This window comes from Oryctolagus cuniculus, chromosome 2 (assembly GCF_051225735.1).
Source record: "Oryctolagus cuniculus isolate XC-2025 breed Fujian yellow rabbit chromosome 2, ASM5122573v1, whole genome shotgun sequence".
Taxonomy (NCBI): domain Eukaryota; kingdom Metazoa; phylum Chordata; class Mammalia; order Lagomorpha; family Leporidae; genus Oryctolagus; species Oryctolagus cuniculus.
In genome coordinates this window covers 100,393,670-100,409,423 of record NC_142868.1, presented here as the reverse complement: position 1 = coordinate 100,409,423, position 15,754 = coordinate 100,393,670, and the positions used below count along the sequence as shown (strand labels likewise).

At 40.2% G+C, this 15,754-nt stretch overlaps 1 long non-coding RNA gene across 1 annotated transcript; it reads right to left on the bottom strand.

Annotated features, from left to right (window-relative positions):
* Window positions 1-2,977: 2,977 nt before the first annotated feature.
* On the bottom strand, window positions 2,978-12,916 carry LOC149127941 (uncharacterized). The gene is made up of 2 exons (XR_016229640.1): window positions 12,582-12,916; window positions 2,978-3,328 (listed from the first exon to the last, which is right to left on the bottom strand). It is a non-coding gene; the product is annotated as an uncharacterized LOC149127941 (long non-coding RNA).
* Between the last annotated feature and the right edge of the window lie 2,838 nt (window positions 12,917-15,754).

Genomic DNA, 15,754 nt, shown 5'->3' with positions numbered 1-15,754 from the left:
TTAAGCAAGCAAATAACATCATCAGATACAATTTTTGAAAAAAAATTTTAAGAAAAGCTGCAGATATGGCCAAGGTTTCATGAGGCAGCGTGGCAAGGAAAACAATTAAAATGTTACTACATGGATTCCTGAGTAGTGCATGGTAGTAATTCTGACATTGGGTAAAAACATAGGAGAATCAGAACCAACACAAAAGACCAGGAATGCCGTTCACACTGAAAAAACTACACTGGTAAGTATATGAATTCCTTGGCTAAGAATTCCATTATACAACAGTTCTTATTCAATTTAAATATCCAGGACATTTCTAGATAGCACTATAATGTATCAGGTATTGATATGTAGATATTATTACAGAAATATCTTAGAAAAGTATTATATTCATGCAATGATCTTATCTGTACAATGCATTTCAAGTTGTTCAATCAGCAACACAGAATATTAAAACAATTCATAATCCTCTCAGGTTGTTTCAGATGAATGAGCAATATCATCATGGCCATTTGTAAAATAAACATTCTGGCTTTGATCTTAAGAATTATTTGTACCTTAATCTTAAATGTATATATGTGCAAATTATTTGTATATGAGCAAAACAAAAATTAATACTTTAAAGAGCCAATTTCTTTTCAAATTACAGTTTCTTAATCACCCATTACAACTAAGTTCCTTTTTAAACAAAAGATTATATTTGGGGTCAGTGCTGCCTCATATAAAGTTAAACCTCCTGCTGCAGTGTCAGCATCACATATCAGCACCTGTTTGCATACCAGCTGCTCCACTGAGAAAGCACCAGAGAATAGCCCAAGTACTTGGACCCTTCACTAACCTGGGCTACCTAGAGGAAGCTCTTGGCTCCCAGGTTTGGCCTGGCCCAGCTCAGGCTCTTGTGGCTATTTGGGGAGTGAACCATCAGATGAAAGATCTCTCTTGCTCTCACTCTCTCTCTCTCTCCTTTTCTCTCTGTATCTTTGCTTTTCAAATAAATAAATAAATCTGTAGTAAAGATTATTTTACTTTGCCTTTTATATTTTAAATTTGTATTTAAATAGTAATTTATTTTTATCTGTTTGAAAAGCAGAGTAAGACAGAGAAAACAGATACAGAGAGAGATCTCCCATCTGATTCTTTGTGCCATCAATTCTCACAAATATCAGGGTTATACAAGGCCACAGCCATGAACAAGAACCCAAGAGCCAGGAACTACACCTGTGTCTCCCATGTTGGTGACTGAAGCCTATACACTTGATCCATCATTGGCTGCTTTCCAGGATGCATTATTCAGAAGTTCAGTTGGAATTGGAGTTACCAGGACACAAGCCAGCAGTGCAATATTAATGTGAGTGTTCCAAGTGGTAGCTTAACTCACTGTGCCATGTTTCTGCCTTGCTTACACTCTTGCAATAAAATGATATGGGCAAGTCAGGGATATAGATTATGTTCATGAGCTGAAGACCACACCTCACCTGCCTCCATGTGATCCACCTGTATCCTCCTAGCTGTCAGATTATGTAACTGCTCCCATTTGGAAGTGAGTAAGAAATCTGGTGAAAGGGAGGGGCATTCTTTTTTTACTGCTTACTCTTTCACTTGCTTGGTCCTCTGGATTGCTCCTGCACTCTCTTTCTTTGTGGGCTCCTGGAATGACTGGTATGAAGGTCCTCATTTACCCTTTCTAGTAAACTCTCCCTTAATAATGTCCTCATGTCCTTTTGTATTTTCTCACTTTCTAAATAAAACAAATCTTACTATGCTGCATGTCATGTTTGAGCCTATGCTTTGAATTCTGTAAGTAAAAGGCAAAAGCCAAAGTTCTTAATTTTTAGGTTAATATAGCTAACAACATATTGTTGACCATGAATGTCTAGACATTTGTTTCAAAAGTGGCAGCATGGTAAGTGGTTTGCAATATCTATCTTAGCATAGTGTGGTTTCTTTTTCTTTTTCTTTTTTTGACAGGCAGAGTGGACAGTGAGAGAGAAGAGAGAAAGGTCTTCCTTTTCCATTGGTTCACCCCTCAATGGCTGCTGTGGCCAGTGTAATCCGGCCGGCACACCGCACTGATCCAAAGCCAGGAGCCAGGTACTTCTGATCTCCCATGTGGGTGCAGGGCCCAAGGATTTGGGCCATCATCCACTGCACTCCTAGGCCACAGCAGAGGAAGAGGAGCAACCGGGACAGAATGCAGCACCCTGACTGGGACTAGGTCATCAAAGAAGGAGGTACCTTTCTCTGAAGGGAGGAGAGAACTTCCACTTTGACCATGGCCTTGTCTAAATATGATCAGAGTCGTTGAACTCAGGGGGCTTCCATAGCCTTGGCAGCTCATGACAAGAGCCTAGGGTGATTACTGAGGCCATAAACAAGAGTGTCAATTTGTTAAGTCAACAACAGGAGTCACTGTGCACTTACTCCTCATGTAGGATCTCTGTCCTTAGTGTGCTGTACATTGAGATTTAATGCTATAACTAGTACTCAAACAGTATTTTTCACTTTATGTTTCTGTGTGAGAGCAAACTGTTGAAATCTTTACTTAATGTATGCTAAACTGATCTTCCGTATATAAAGAGAATCGAAAATGAATCTTGATGTGAATGGAAGGGGAGAAGGAGTGGGAAAGGGGAGGGTTGAGGGTGGGAGGGAAGTTATGGGGGGGAGCCATTGTAATCCATAAGCTGTACTTTGGAAATCTATATTCATTAAATAAAAGTTAAAAAAAGTTACAGATGCTAGTAGAAGGTGGACTTTAGAACATAGGGTTATACTCTCAATGCCCTCAATGGAAAATTATTAAGGAAATACATGACTCAACCCATCAGAGGAGAGGAGCTTTAGTGTGCATAGTCTCTCGAGTGGTTAGATTGAAAGGAGCAAGTGTTGTCATAAGGGAAGTAACTCATTCTTGTCCACTTTGTGTTTTTTTTAAGATTTATTTATTTATTTGAATGTCAGAGTTACAAAGAGGGAGAAGGAGAGGCAGAGAGAGGAGAGGCAGAGAGAGAGAGAGAGGTCTTCCATCTGCTGGTTCAATACCCAGTTGGCCACAACGTCCAAAGCTGTGATGATCCAAAACCAGGAACCAGGCACTTCTTCCCAGTCTCCCATGTGGGTGCAGAGGCCCAACGACTTGGGTCATCATCTACTGCTTTTCCAGGCCATAGCAGAGAGCTGGATCAGAAGTGGAGCAGCTGGATCTTGAACTGGTGCCCATATGGGATGCCGGCACTGCAGGTGGCAGCTTAACCTGCTGTGCTATAGCACTGGCCCCTGTCCACTTTGTTTAAGAATAACCCTGGTGATCATGTGAGGCCACCTTCTTTACTGACTCCTGTGAAAGAAGAGAAACATGTTTCAGGTGAAGATTGGCAGATTGACTTTACTAATATGCCTCCAATAAATAATTATAAATACCTTCTAGTTTTAGCTGATACTTTTACAGGATGGATAGAAGCTTTTCCAACTTGAACAGTCACGAAAGGTATCCAAAGCCATTCTGAAGGATATTGTGCCATGCTTTGGACCCCCACCATCACTCTAGAGTGACAATGGACCTTAATTTGTATCTAAAATAACTGAAGAGTTAGCTGCTGCTCTAGGAATTTTTTTATCATGTCGATGCCTCTTAGAGATCTCAGTTGTTGGGTAAAATTGAAAAAGCTAATCATAATCTTAAGAAAATTGTAAGATCTGCCAATGGACCTCAGAAAATTGGAAGAAACTATTGCCTATTGCCCTTCTCAGAATGATAATACCATCCAAGACTGTCTTCAAGTTTAGTCCATATGAGATGCTGTTTCAAAGGCCATTCTTCACTTCTGACACCCTCTTTGATTAAGAGATTCAGGATAAGATAGCACATAGTATCAATTTAGGCCAGGTACAGAAGGCTTTGATAGGGTGATAAAGTTCTCCCAGTGCCAGATTCTAAGTCACATGAGTAGCCTATTTCCTCAGGAAATTTAGTTTTGTTGAAAACTTGGAAACAAGGATCACATTCAGACCATTTGCAGCCTAAATGGAAGGGACCCTGCCAGGTACTACTGAACACGCCTACATCAGTGAAATTATAGGGCATCCAAAGCTGGGTGCATTTGTCAGGATTAAACTTCTACATCCTAAGTCTTTGCCAGATGCACTTGAAAGATATTATGGCCTTCTACTATGAGCCAATGGAATGTCTACAATAAGTGAAGCATTTCTTTTTGAAACATCAAGACTGCTGCACTTACAGCAGACATGCTGTACCTCCCTCTTCTTTTGATTCTTCCTTGGAGCTGTTATTGGCAGAAGAAATCCTTAGTATTTTTTTCTATTATAATATTCAATGATCACACTGAGCCAAATGAATCTGATTTTAAAAACCTGGCCACTGATTTAGGCAATCTGGCTTACACTTCAGGCCAACCTTTACAGCAAGTACTTATGTCTGTTGGCATTCTATTGAAGGTAGTTATGGACAGTTGACAGGCCTTGTAAAATATGTTAAAAAAAAACAAAGAGGGGCATGCACAGTGATTAGTGGGATCTACCACCTCTACTTTAACAGTACTATGAAAGATATTAAAAAACTGCTACACTCAGGCAAAATGATTTTATAATCTGCATAAAGATAGCCTGTCACCACTCACTATCCGGGAGTCTATAAAATATATTATTTCCATCTTAAAGGACATTCCACTTCCAATTTGTTTTGTTCCAGTTTTGCTCATGCAGATTGATAAATTTGTATGTTTTAGAATTCAACAACTTCTGAGAGTAATGATGACCATGTTGGGGACACAGGAATCAGCCATGACTGAATATACTCCAGCTCATGAAATGAATTCATTAGATTACTTGGGAAGAGACTCCAGACTCAGGACATGCAGGGCCTGTGTCCACGATGAGCTGGAAGTAGATACAGAAAATATGATGAGCCTATGCCCTTCAGTGAAGATGAGGGCTCTTTTTTTCAGTATTTGCTCTCTAACTTTCTCAGTTCTATAGCTTGCTCCCACTCTCTCCTGCTGAACCCTTGGAATGAGTGGTATAAAGATCCCCATTTACCCTTTTGAGCCCACTCTCACTTAATAAAGCCCTAATGTCCCTGTGTATTCTTCTCACACTCTAGACAAATCTTACAATGCTGCATGCCATGTTTGAACCTGTGCTTAGACTTCTTCTCTAAGTAAAAGATAAGAGCTTCTGAAATCCATCTGTCCATCTAAATATCTAACAAATCTTCACTTACTGTTCTAAGGAATGGATCTGAACTTTTCCCTCTACTTACTGGTTTATGTTACAAACTAGGCAAAAAGGTCAACAGAGGGTTTCATAAAACTCTCAAATGAGGATGGCCAGAATTGAGATGGCCTTGAGTGAAGTAGGACAGGGTACTGACTCTTGTCCCACAGCCTATCCCTGGCTTTCTTTATGCCTCACCTATGGTTTGTCCTGTTGAAATTCCCAAGCCTTCTCTGATCCTGCCATTGCCCATCAGTGACTATTGTGCAAAAGCAGGAACTTCAGTCTTGAATTTATAGCCTAGGTACCCTCATCTCAGGACACAGAAGAAATTGCATGCTTAAAAATGGGTCTCTATGGCATATTCCTTGAAATAAAATGAACTTTCATGGATAAAAGAACTAGCCTAGCAACACAGAGTACTGGTTTCTCATACCCATTCCCAGGAATTGTTCCCTTGGTCATCACACACCTCTGTCAAAAGGGGCTGTTCCTACTGGGGTTGGATATTTGGATTCAATGAGGAGTCCTGATATGAATAAAAGTGGGAAGACCATACTCACAAATAGATGGCTAATCTTACGCAAATTCTTTATCTGTTTCTTAAGTATAGATATCATATGACAATTGTAGTTCATGATTTTGAGCACCAAGTCATGACAGCAGTTCTAGTAAGTAATTTGTACTGCATGAATGGGAATAAAGAATCCCTGTAGTATAAAGGGATAGATGAATAGAAAGGAGATTGGGTAATTAAGATTCCACCACAAGGATTATGAAATGAGGTTGATCTTTTTCTTTTTTAAAAATTTATTTGAAAGGGAAATAAGGAGAGAGGCAGGAGAGGCTGACAAAGAGATAGATGGATCTTCTTTCTTGTGGCTCACTTTCCAAGTGTCTGCAACAGCCAGGGTGGGGCCAGGAGTCAGGACCAGGTAGTTCTATCTGGGTCTCCTAATCCTATATGGCTGGTAGGGATCCAAGTTCTTGGGCCATGTTCCACTGCTTTCCCAAACACACTCACAGGAATGTGGATCAGAAGCAGAGTAGCTAGGACTCAAAATGGCATGCCAATATAAGATGCCAGCATTGCAAGCACTGTCCTAACCCACTGCACCACAATGTCAGTCCCAAATGTTAGTCTTCTCAGATTCATCTCTAGTAAATTATATATTCAATGTTTCTGGTGTCTGACCATGTTTTGTTTCATGTTAATTCATTTCTTAATTTTATTCTCAGAAAAGATATACAGAAAAGATTAATGTCATCTTTTAACCAATATCCCTTGGACCTGAATAAATCACTGTTCTTTATCTAGTTAATATGCTGTCATCACTTGGTCCTACATTTATATTCATATTTATATTTATATGTAAATATAAAGTCACATTTTATGTGCATTGGAGTTTGAGACACTAAAATATATATTACATGAAAAGTTTGAAATAATACAATATATTCTAAGTCAAATAATTTTCTTAAATAGCATAATTGAGATATAAATGCAACTTACCATGAGATTCACCACTTAAGAGTATCTATACAATTCACTGTTTTCATTTAGTTGTAACCATCACCATCAACAATCATAGAATATTTTTTATCTCCTTAAAGTGTTGAAGTTGAGTATAGTGTTTAGTACACTGCTTGGGTCAGCACATCTCAGACAGCCTGGGTTTGAGTCCCAGCTCAATCCTAATTCAGCTCCAGCTTCCTGCTAATGCTCATCCTAAGTCTTTATCACCCAGAAGGTAGAGGCTCAAGTAGCTGGGACAACTAGCTACATTAGTGACCAAAATTGAGTGCCTAGTTTCCAATTTATAACTGTTTAAAAATTAATTTACTTGAAATGAAGAGAGAGTGACAGAGATTTTCCATCTGGTGGTTTATGTCCCGATCTCCCCAAATACCTACAATAGCCAAAGTTGGGCCAAGACAAAATTAGGACTGAGGAACTCCATGCACGTCTCATCTCCCATACTGGTGTGGGCCAACATGTGTTGCCTTCCCAGGCATATTAGGTGAAGCCGGATTAGAAGTAAAGTGGCTGGGATCTGAACTGACCCTCTGAAAAGGGAAGTGAGCATCCCAATTAATACTTAATTCTCGGTCGGCGCCACGGCTCAATAGGCTCATCCTCTGCCTTGCGGCACCAGCACACTGGGTTCTAGTCCCAGTCGGGGCGCTGGATTCTGTCCCAGTTGCCCCTCTTCCAGGCCAGCTCTCTGCTATGGCCCAGGAGTGCAGTGGAGGATGGCCCAAGTCCTTGGGCCCTGCACCCCATGGGAGACCAGGAGAAGCACCTGGCTCCTGCCTTCAGATCAGCATGGTGCACCAGCCGCAGTACGCCGGCCATGGTGGCGGCCATTGGAGGGTGAACCAATGGCAAAGGAAGACCTTTCTCTCTTTCTCTCTCTCTCTTCTCACTGTCCACTCTACCTGCAAAAAAAAAAAATACTTAATTCTCAGTGTTATCATGCCTGTCTTACCAGCTCCCAATTTTAACTTAGCTCACCCTTATTTGTTTTGAATGGAGAAAGACCCAGCAGATGGAAGCTTTCTTTCATTGCTATTTGTCTTTGCTTATAAAATAAAAAAAAAAAATAAAAAGAAGGCTGCCTCCTAAATATCCCCAATACTTTCAACCTAAAGTCACTGCAAATGTACTGTTTCTATGGATGTGGCTACAGTGGACATTGCATGTTGTGGGAGATGAGATCCAAGTGTCCTAATGCCCAATACAGAGTCTCCATTATTCAAGTGTGGTCTGAGCCCTACCTCTCAGCTACACTCACCCAGTACATAGTTCTGGCAGCAGGCAACTGAGGACAGAAAGAAAAATGAGGATGTCATCCCAAGCTGGCAGCTAGCAGGAGAGAGGGCCATGTGTTCTCAGTTGCACTTAGGAGTGGAGTTTCCATTGCACTGAGTCATGATAGGGAAGGTAGGAAACTGGTCTGGACCCATAAGCACTGAGTCTCTCTGCTTTTAACAAATATGTCTTCAGTAAATATTTCTTTACTTGCAAGTGTCTTTGGAACCATTTCTAGGTAAGGTACAAGAATTTTCCTTTTTTTTTTTTAATAAAATTTGTCAGGGCTGGCATTGTGGCACAGTAGGTTGAGCCACCACTTGAACTACTCGGCATCTGCATTAGAAAACCAGTTCCAGTCCTCAATACTATGAATCTGATCTAGTTTCCTGATAATGCACCTGGAATAACAACAAACAATTGTCCAAATGCTTCAGCCCCGGCCACATATATGGGAAACCAAAAGGAATTTGGGGCTACTGGCTTTGGCCTTGCTATGCCTGGATCCTTGGAAAACTGATGGCGTAAACTCTCCCACCCTTTCTTTGTCACTCTGCCTTTCAAATGAATAAGTAATATATCTTTTTAAAACATTTTTATATATCCTACTAAAATGAAGGCACACATATGCTCACACTGTCATGCCAAAATGCTTTCTAGGGAACATACAATCTTAATGCTTACATGCTTTATCAATTATATTTCTAACTGCCAAACAGTAATGACACATTAGCCATAAAAATTAAACTAAATCAAATATCTCTAATAAATTACTGATGTGATAATTTATGTGCTTTGGAGGCTTTGAAGATTTTAGGGAGACCTATGTCATTATAATATAAATTTCATTTTAAATCCTGCAATGGTCACCCCAGTGTTCACTGAACTGGCAATATCAGTGCCTGTGTTGAAAAAACACACTCAATGATAAATTTGTAAATTTCTTAAATGCTATAAGTGGTATTCAAAGAGCAGAAAAGCCCACCATAATTCACAATTTAATTAAGTAGATAATATTTAAAAAATATGAAACAACAATGAAAAAGGTACTACAGTGGTATTGGATTTATGCTTTTGGTAATGTAGCTTGCCATTGTGTCCCTATAATGAAAAGTTTAAGTTTAGAGTAATTATAATTTAAAATTTTGAACATGTTAAGAAAACATTCCTCTGTTTGCTGTTTATGTTTTAGAAATTATATATTGGATAACACACTTATTAAGTTTTATCATTTTCTATTTTTCATCATGTTATAATGTTTGTTACTGTGTCATTTTTAATAAAATCTGTTTTATTTATGTGAAAGGCAGAGATGCAGAGAGAAGGGGAGGAAGGGAAGGAAGGGGAGGGAGAAAGGGAGAAGGAGACGGAGGGAGAGATAGAGAGAGATGGAACATCCATCCATCACTCCCCAAATGGAAGCAACAGCTGGGGCTACACTAGTCTGAAGCTAGGAGCCAGGAGCTTCTTCTAGGTCTCCCACGTGGGTGCAGAGTCCCAAGTACTTGGGCCATCTTCTGCTGCTTTCCCAGGTGCATTAGCAGGGGGCTGGATCAGAAGTTAAGCAGCTAGGACTTGAACCCGCACATATATGGGGTGCTGGCACTGCAGTCAGAGGCTCAAACTTCTATTCCACACTGCTGGCCCCACTATGTCATCATATGGATTACTATATTTACTTTATCTCCATGCAACCATTAAACATCTTCACAATAATGTATCTATGTTCACAGGGGTTTGTGCACATGTGTGTTCATTCATGCACCAATATTTACATCAATATTGAAAATAATACTGTGAGAAACATTAACACACATTTCAGAAACTAAGTCTTCCTTGGAGACAGCTGCTTACAGGGCAAATCCCTGGGCCCTTCTAAGTATTACAGGCTGATATGTATCTCTCTAAAATTTATATCATGAAATGCTGACAACCAATGTATCTCTCTAAAATTTATATCATGAAATGCTGGCAACCAATGTGACACTATTTGGAGACAGGACTTTAAGCAAATAATTGACATCAAATGATATCATAAGCATGAAGCCCTGATCCAAACTAATCAATGTTCTTATAAGAAGGGCTGCACATAGACAGAGGAAATCCATATAAGGGTGCAGAAAGATGGTGGCTATGTGGTAACCAAAGAGAGGTCTCAGGAGCAACCAAACCTATTATCATTTTGCTCTCAAATATTTAATCTAGAACTATGAGAAATATATTGCTGTGATTCAAGCCACATATTTGACAGTATTATGTTATGGCCACCCAAGCAAAGCAATGCACTTTTTATCTCTGCCTATATTTCCTACAGCCACCTAGAAGGCACCACAATTATCAGACAAACACAGAAACTAAAAGCCATGGCTGGCGGCCAGCATTGTGGGACAGTGGGCTAAGGCTCCACCTGCAGCACGAGCATCTCATATTGACACTGATTTGTCACCTGGCTGCTCCACTTCCAATCCAGCTCTCTGTTTATGGCCTAGGAAAGCAGTGGAAGATGGCTCAAGCCCTGGGCTACTGCACCAATATGGAATACTTGGAGGAAGCTTCTGGCTCCTGGCTCCTGGCTCCTGGCTTTGGATCAGACCACCTTCCAGCCCTTGGGGACATTTAGGGAGTGAAGCAGTGGATGTAGACCTTTCTTTTCTCTCTCTTTCTCTCTCTGTCTGTAACTGCTTCCCAAATAAATAAATAAATTCTTTAAAAAAAGAGATAATTGATATCACAGATATATAACAGATCACTGGGACTATTAACAGCAACTAATAAACCAACAGGTGGCAGCTCTACCTGGTATGCCACAGTGTTGGCCCCATCTTGCAGAAATTTAAGGAGTGAACTAGCACATGGTAGATTACTCTGTTTCTCTGCCTTTAATGAATTAAATAAATGAATAAAAATTTTTAAAATATAAAATAAAATTACAAAAAATATTTAAAAACAAGAATCGGCATGGGCATTTGGTGCAGCAGCTAAACACACACCAATTTTGATAACCATGTCCCATATCAGAGTGCCAGCTTTGAGTTCAGCAACCCCACTTGTGATTCAATTTCCTGTGAATGAACCCCCTGGGAGGCAGTAGGTGATGGCTCAAGTTATTGGGTCCCTGCCACACATGTGTGAGACCAGGATGGACTTCCTGGCTCCTGTGTTCAATCTGGCTGAGTTGCAGCTGTTGTAGGTTTTTTTTTTTTTGGAGGGGATGAAATAGCCAATGGGAGATCTCCCTCTCTCTGTCTCTCTGCCTTTCAAACAAACAAAAATCAATAAATAAGACTTTAAAAAAATAACAGAGAAAGCAATTGCAACCATATTACATACTAACCCACTTACATGGATAATCACTTTAAATGTACATTATCTAAATACACTAAAGATAGAGATTGACATGGGAAAAATAAAACCAAGACCCAACTTCATGCTGTCTATAGGAAAACCATTTAAATATACAGACACATGAAGGGGATTTGAAGTCATCTTGGCCAATCACATTTGGTGTAGGAATACATTCAAGAGGTATGTTATGCAACATGGTGAGAATAGTTAATAACAAAGTGTCCTACTACAGAAAAATAAATAATAAGAGTTTAGACTTTTAAGTATTCTCATCATGAAAAATAGGTATATAACGTAGTGGATGTGATAACTGCCTTGCTTTGTTCATTTACATTACATAAATATTTCCAAATTCCATTCTTATCAACTTAAGACACATATATACACAACTGCCTAAAAATAAAAATATGCAGAAGAATAGTCCATTATAATATGAATCCAATGAAATGTAGAAAAACAGCATTCATTTCAGACTAATCAGAATTTAGGTCAGACTACTACAAGGGTTACACAGTGAGACAACCGGCAGTTCTCCAAGAAGACATTACAAGGCTTCCTACCAGTGTCCCTAAACAGAGCATTAAGATACCTACGAGAAAACTTGTATAACTCAAAACAAAAATACAAATTCACCATTTGTAATCAGTACAAATATATCAATGGTATAAATACCCAACCAGTGGCCATTAGTAACTAGGAATATGGTACCAAACAGAAACTTCAGTTAACACCAGGTGGGATAAATAATAAGGTCACTCTAAGTGCTGGGAAATCAAAAACTAAGTGCATAAGCATGAGAAGTTAGATACTTAATCCTCGTACTCCACTAAGTGCTCACACCACCTGGGGTTGGCCTCCCCCACACTCCATTTGTCCACGTGGGATCTGTGCCATCCCAAGCCTGCACCAACAGAAAGTCCATCCCCACACCCTGCCCCTCGTCCTTGTTCCAAAAGCGTGTGGTAAATATACCACTGAGTCGCTGCTGTTATTTCATTAGCAACAAAATGCTGACTCAGAGCCTAGGGAAAGCTATGGACCTGAGACCCTGGTGCCCAACTCAAGGAAATCAGGTCACCTGTGAGGTTCAGATTTTCCTTCTCCCCACACAACCTGGAGAGGTGAGGCCCGGGTTCAGGCAGAGTCTCTGCATGCTGAGACAGGGCAGCACACCAGGGCCCCAGCGGCCCACCCCTCTCACCTCTTGTGGGCCCGGGACTCACACTCACTGCTTCCGGTGTCCAGGGACTCTGGGCCTCTTCACAGGGCCCTGTGCTGAGGGGAGTTCAGGGTAGAAGTGTCTGAGCCAACCGGGGCTGTCGGGAGCAGAACCGGAAGCTGACCTTGGCAGCAACGGAAAGAGGATCCCCCAGGGTCTGCAGTGCTGCCCTGGGGTGCCTGATTCTACAGTCACAAAGGCGACACGACGTCACAGAGGATGCACCCAATCATCATCGTCCCTAGCCTGAGGGCGGACCCTTAAGGTTGTGCCGGGTGGGGGCAGAGAGAGGCGGGGCTTGGCCTCAGGCGTGAAACTTGGCCTTCCCGACAGCAGGGGGCACTGTCCTGCCCTCAGGATCCCATCTCCTGAGATCCTGTTCAGACCTTGAAACTGGAGCTTGCCATAATCTTCAGGTGATTACGGATTCTGGGCCTTTTTCTCTTTGTGTTCTTGGCTTATTTTTCTGTTCGGTCATTTGATTTTGTTAAATATGGATTTGAAGAGTATTTCTAATACAGATATTCATTTTCTGGATTGTACTTTGTCTGTTACCATTGTTTTCTATTTGCTTTTTATGCGTACCTGGTAACCCACTTGATTGTATTGATCCTGCACCTAATAATCTTGCTTAATTCATCTATCATCTTATATTTGGTTTTGGCTAATGTTGGATTATCTACATATATACTAGTATCATTAACATATATTAAGTGTTCTATTTCTTAAAAGCTGACCCTATACCTTACATTTCTTTTTGTTTGTTTAATTTCCCTAATTATGCATCCAGGACAATGTTGAAGAAAGAAAGAGGAGAAAACCTTGTCCAAGATTATTTCCAGGGAAAAATCGTTTAGTGTTCTGTGTTAATTATGGCGTTTATTATTACTTCTCTGTAGCTAGTCTTAATTACAATTAGGGAATTGCTATTATTTTTTCTGTTATTTTTATAGTTAAAGCTGTTTTATTGAAAGCTTTTCAACATTTAATCTCAGTGATCATGTGATTTACTTAGATTTTTCTTACACATGAATTATTTACTTGGATTATTTTGGTACGTTAAATCATCTTTTTATCTTCTAATGTATCCTGCTTGTTGATCTCTTCTGTTTTCATATTTTGCTTAAAATACCTGTATCTCTTATTAAAGATTTATGTTAAGTTCCTTCCACATGATCTAACTGTGTCACTAATGTAAAACAATGAATTCAAAAGAAATTCAAATATATTCTCTGTTTATTGCCACTTGGATGAATCTGGGAAAATGAGGAACAACCTTCCTTGAATGTCTAGAATTTTCTGAGTCTGAAATTTTGCTTGTGGAATTTTCAAATTCATTGATCTGATTTTTCCAATACTGATTAGTCTTATTTAACTTATATGGAAGTTCTCTCCATTATGCATATCTTTCTTACGGTATATTGGTTTCCAAAATACAGTGACTTTTGATATCTCTTTAAAAAATTTTTACTCCAAACTATTTCTCAAAATCCTTACTATCTTGTTAAGGCTTATAAATGGAGGAGGGTAGCTGGGGGATTTGTGGTGTAATGGGTAATGCTGCTGTCTGGGATGCCAGCATCCCATAAAGGCACCAATTTAAGTCCTGCATGTTTCCCTTCTGATGTAGCACCCTGCTAAGTGGCCTGGGAAAGTAACTGAAGATGGCTCAAGAGTTTGAACCCCTGCAACCCACACAGGAGACCCAAGTGAAGCTCCTGGCTCCTCACTCCTGGCTTCTGCCTCCCTAGCCACTGTAGCCATTTAAGTAGAGACCCAAAGGATGGAAGATCTCTCTCTCTCTCTCTCTCTCTCTCTCTCTATCTCTATCTCTGTGTGTGTGTGTGTGTTCATGTGTATGTGTGTAGCTCTTTTTCTTTTTTTTTCTTTATTCTGCTGCCTCCCCTGTAACTCTGACTTTCAAATAAATATTTAAAAAGAAAAAAAAATTGAAGATGATGCTATTTGGATTGCTGAAGCTGGTTGTTTGTATGGTATTTCTCTTTTATTTCCTTAATGACTTATACTAGTTTTTATTAATTTTGTTAATATGCTTTAAAAACTCTTTTTCCTTATTTCTACTGTGCATTTTTCTACAGGTATTTCATTGATGCCTGCCTGTTTTTACTTGTCTCTATTGTATGGTTTATTCTATAGTTAATTTTAGTTCTTAAGAAAGAAACTACAGGGCCAGGCATTGTGGCATAGTGGGTAAAGCTGCCACCTGCAACCCCAGCATTCCATATTGGTGCCAGTTTGAGTCCAGGCTGCTCTATTTGCAGTTCAGTTTCCTGCTAATGGTCTGGAAAAGACAGCAAGAGATTGCCAAAATGCTTGGCCCCAACACTTATGTGGGGAATCCAGAAGAAGCTCCTGGCTCCTGGCTTCAGACTGGCCCAGCTCTGGCCATTAAAACCATTTGGGGAGTGAACCAGTGGATCGATGGAAGATTCTCTCTCTCTCTCTCTCTCTCTCTCTCTCTCAGATAAATAAACAAATCAGTTTTAAAAAGGGAAGCCATAATGACTGGTTCTCAATCACTTGAGGCTCTAAATTTTCTCTAAGCAGGTCTCCAACTACTGTGACAATTTATATTGCATCTCCTGTATTTTTTGCTGTGTTTCCAAATCCTGTAATAATATGCCCCATCTGCCTCCTAATGTTTCCAGTTCCATGTGTCTGCTCACTTTGCATATTTAATCCTGTTCCTAAAGCCCATATGTTATTTGCTATTTCAACATCTCCTTTATCTGGGACCCTTGTTCATTTTGATAGTTTTGTCATTTAAAAAGTGTCATCCAAGCCAGCTCTTTGAAGCTTCTACTCCTTGTGTCTGCAGTATGCACCAGCTGTGAGAGTGCTCATCCCTTTTATGTACAGCACATCTCTCTGCAAGTCTCCTGCTGGGCCTGTACACCATGCCAGTCCTCATGGGTCCCCAGCCACTCTGTATGTAGCCCTAATTTTCCCTAAGTGCTGACCTCCCTTGTCCATACAACTTGTCAGGACTTGTGTGTCTCCAGTCCTTCTCTGTATAGAGTGACCTTTCTCCTGACCTGCAGTGACTTCCTCCCTTTACTCCCAGTTCATGGAAGCCTGTGGGTACCACTCTGCCCTTTGCTTACAACTACATCTTCCTTCAGCTGTCTGCCTGC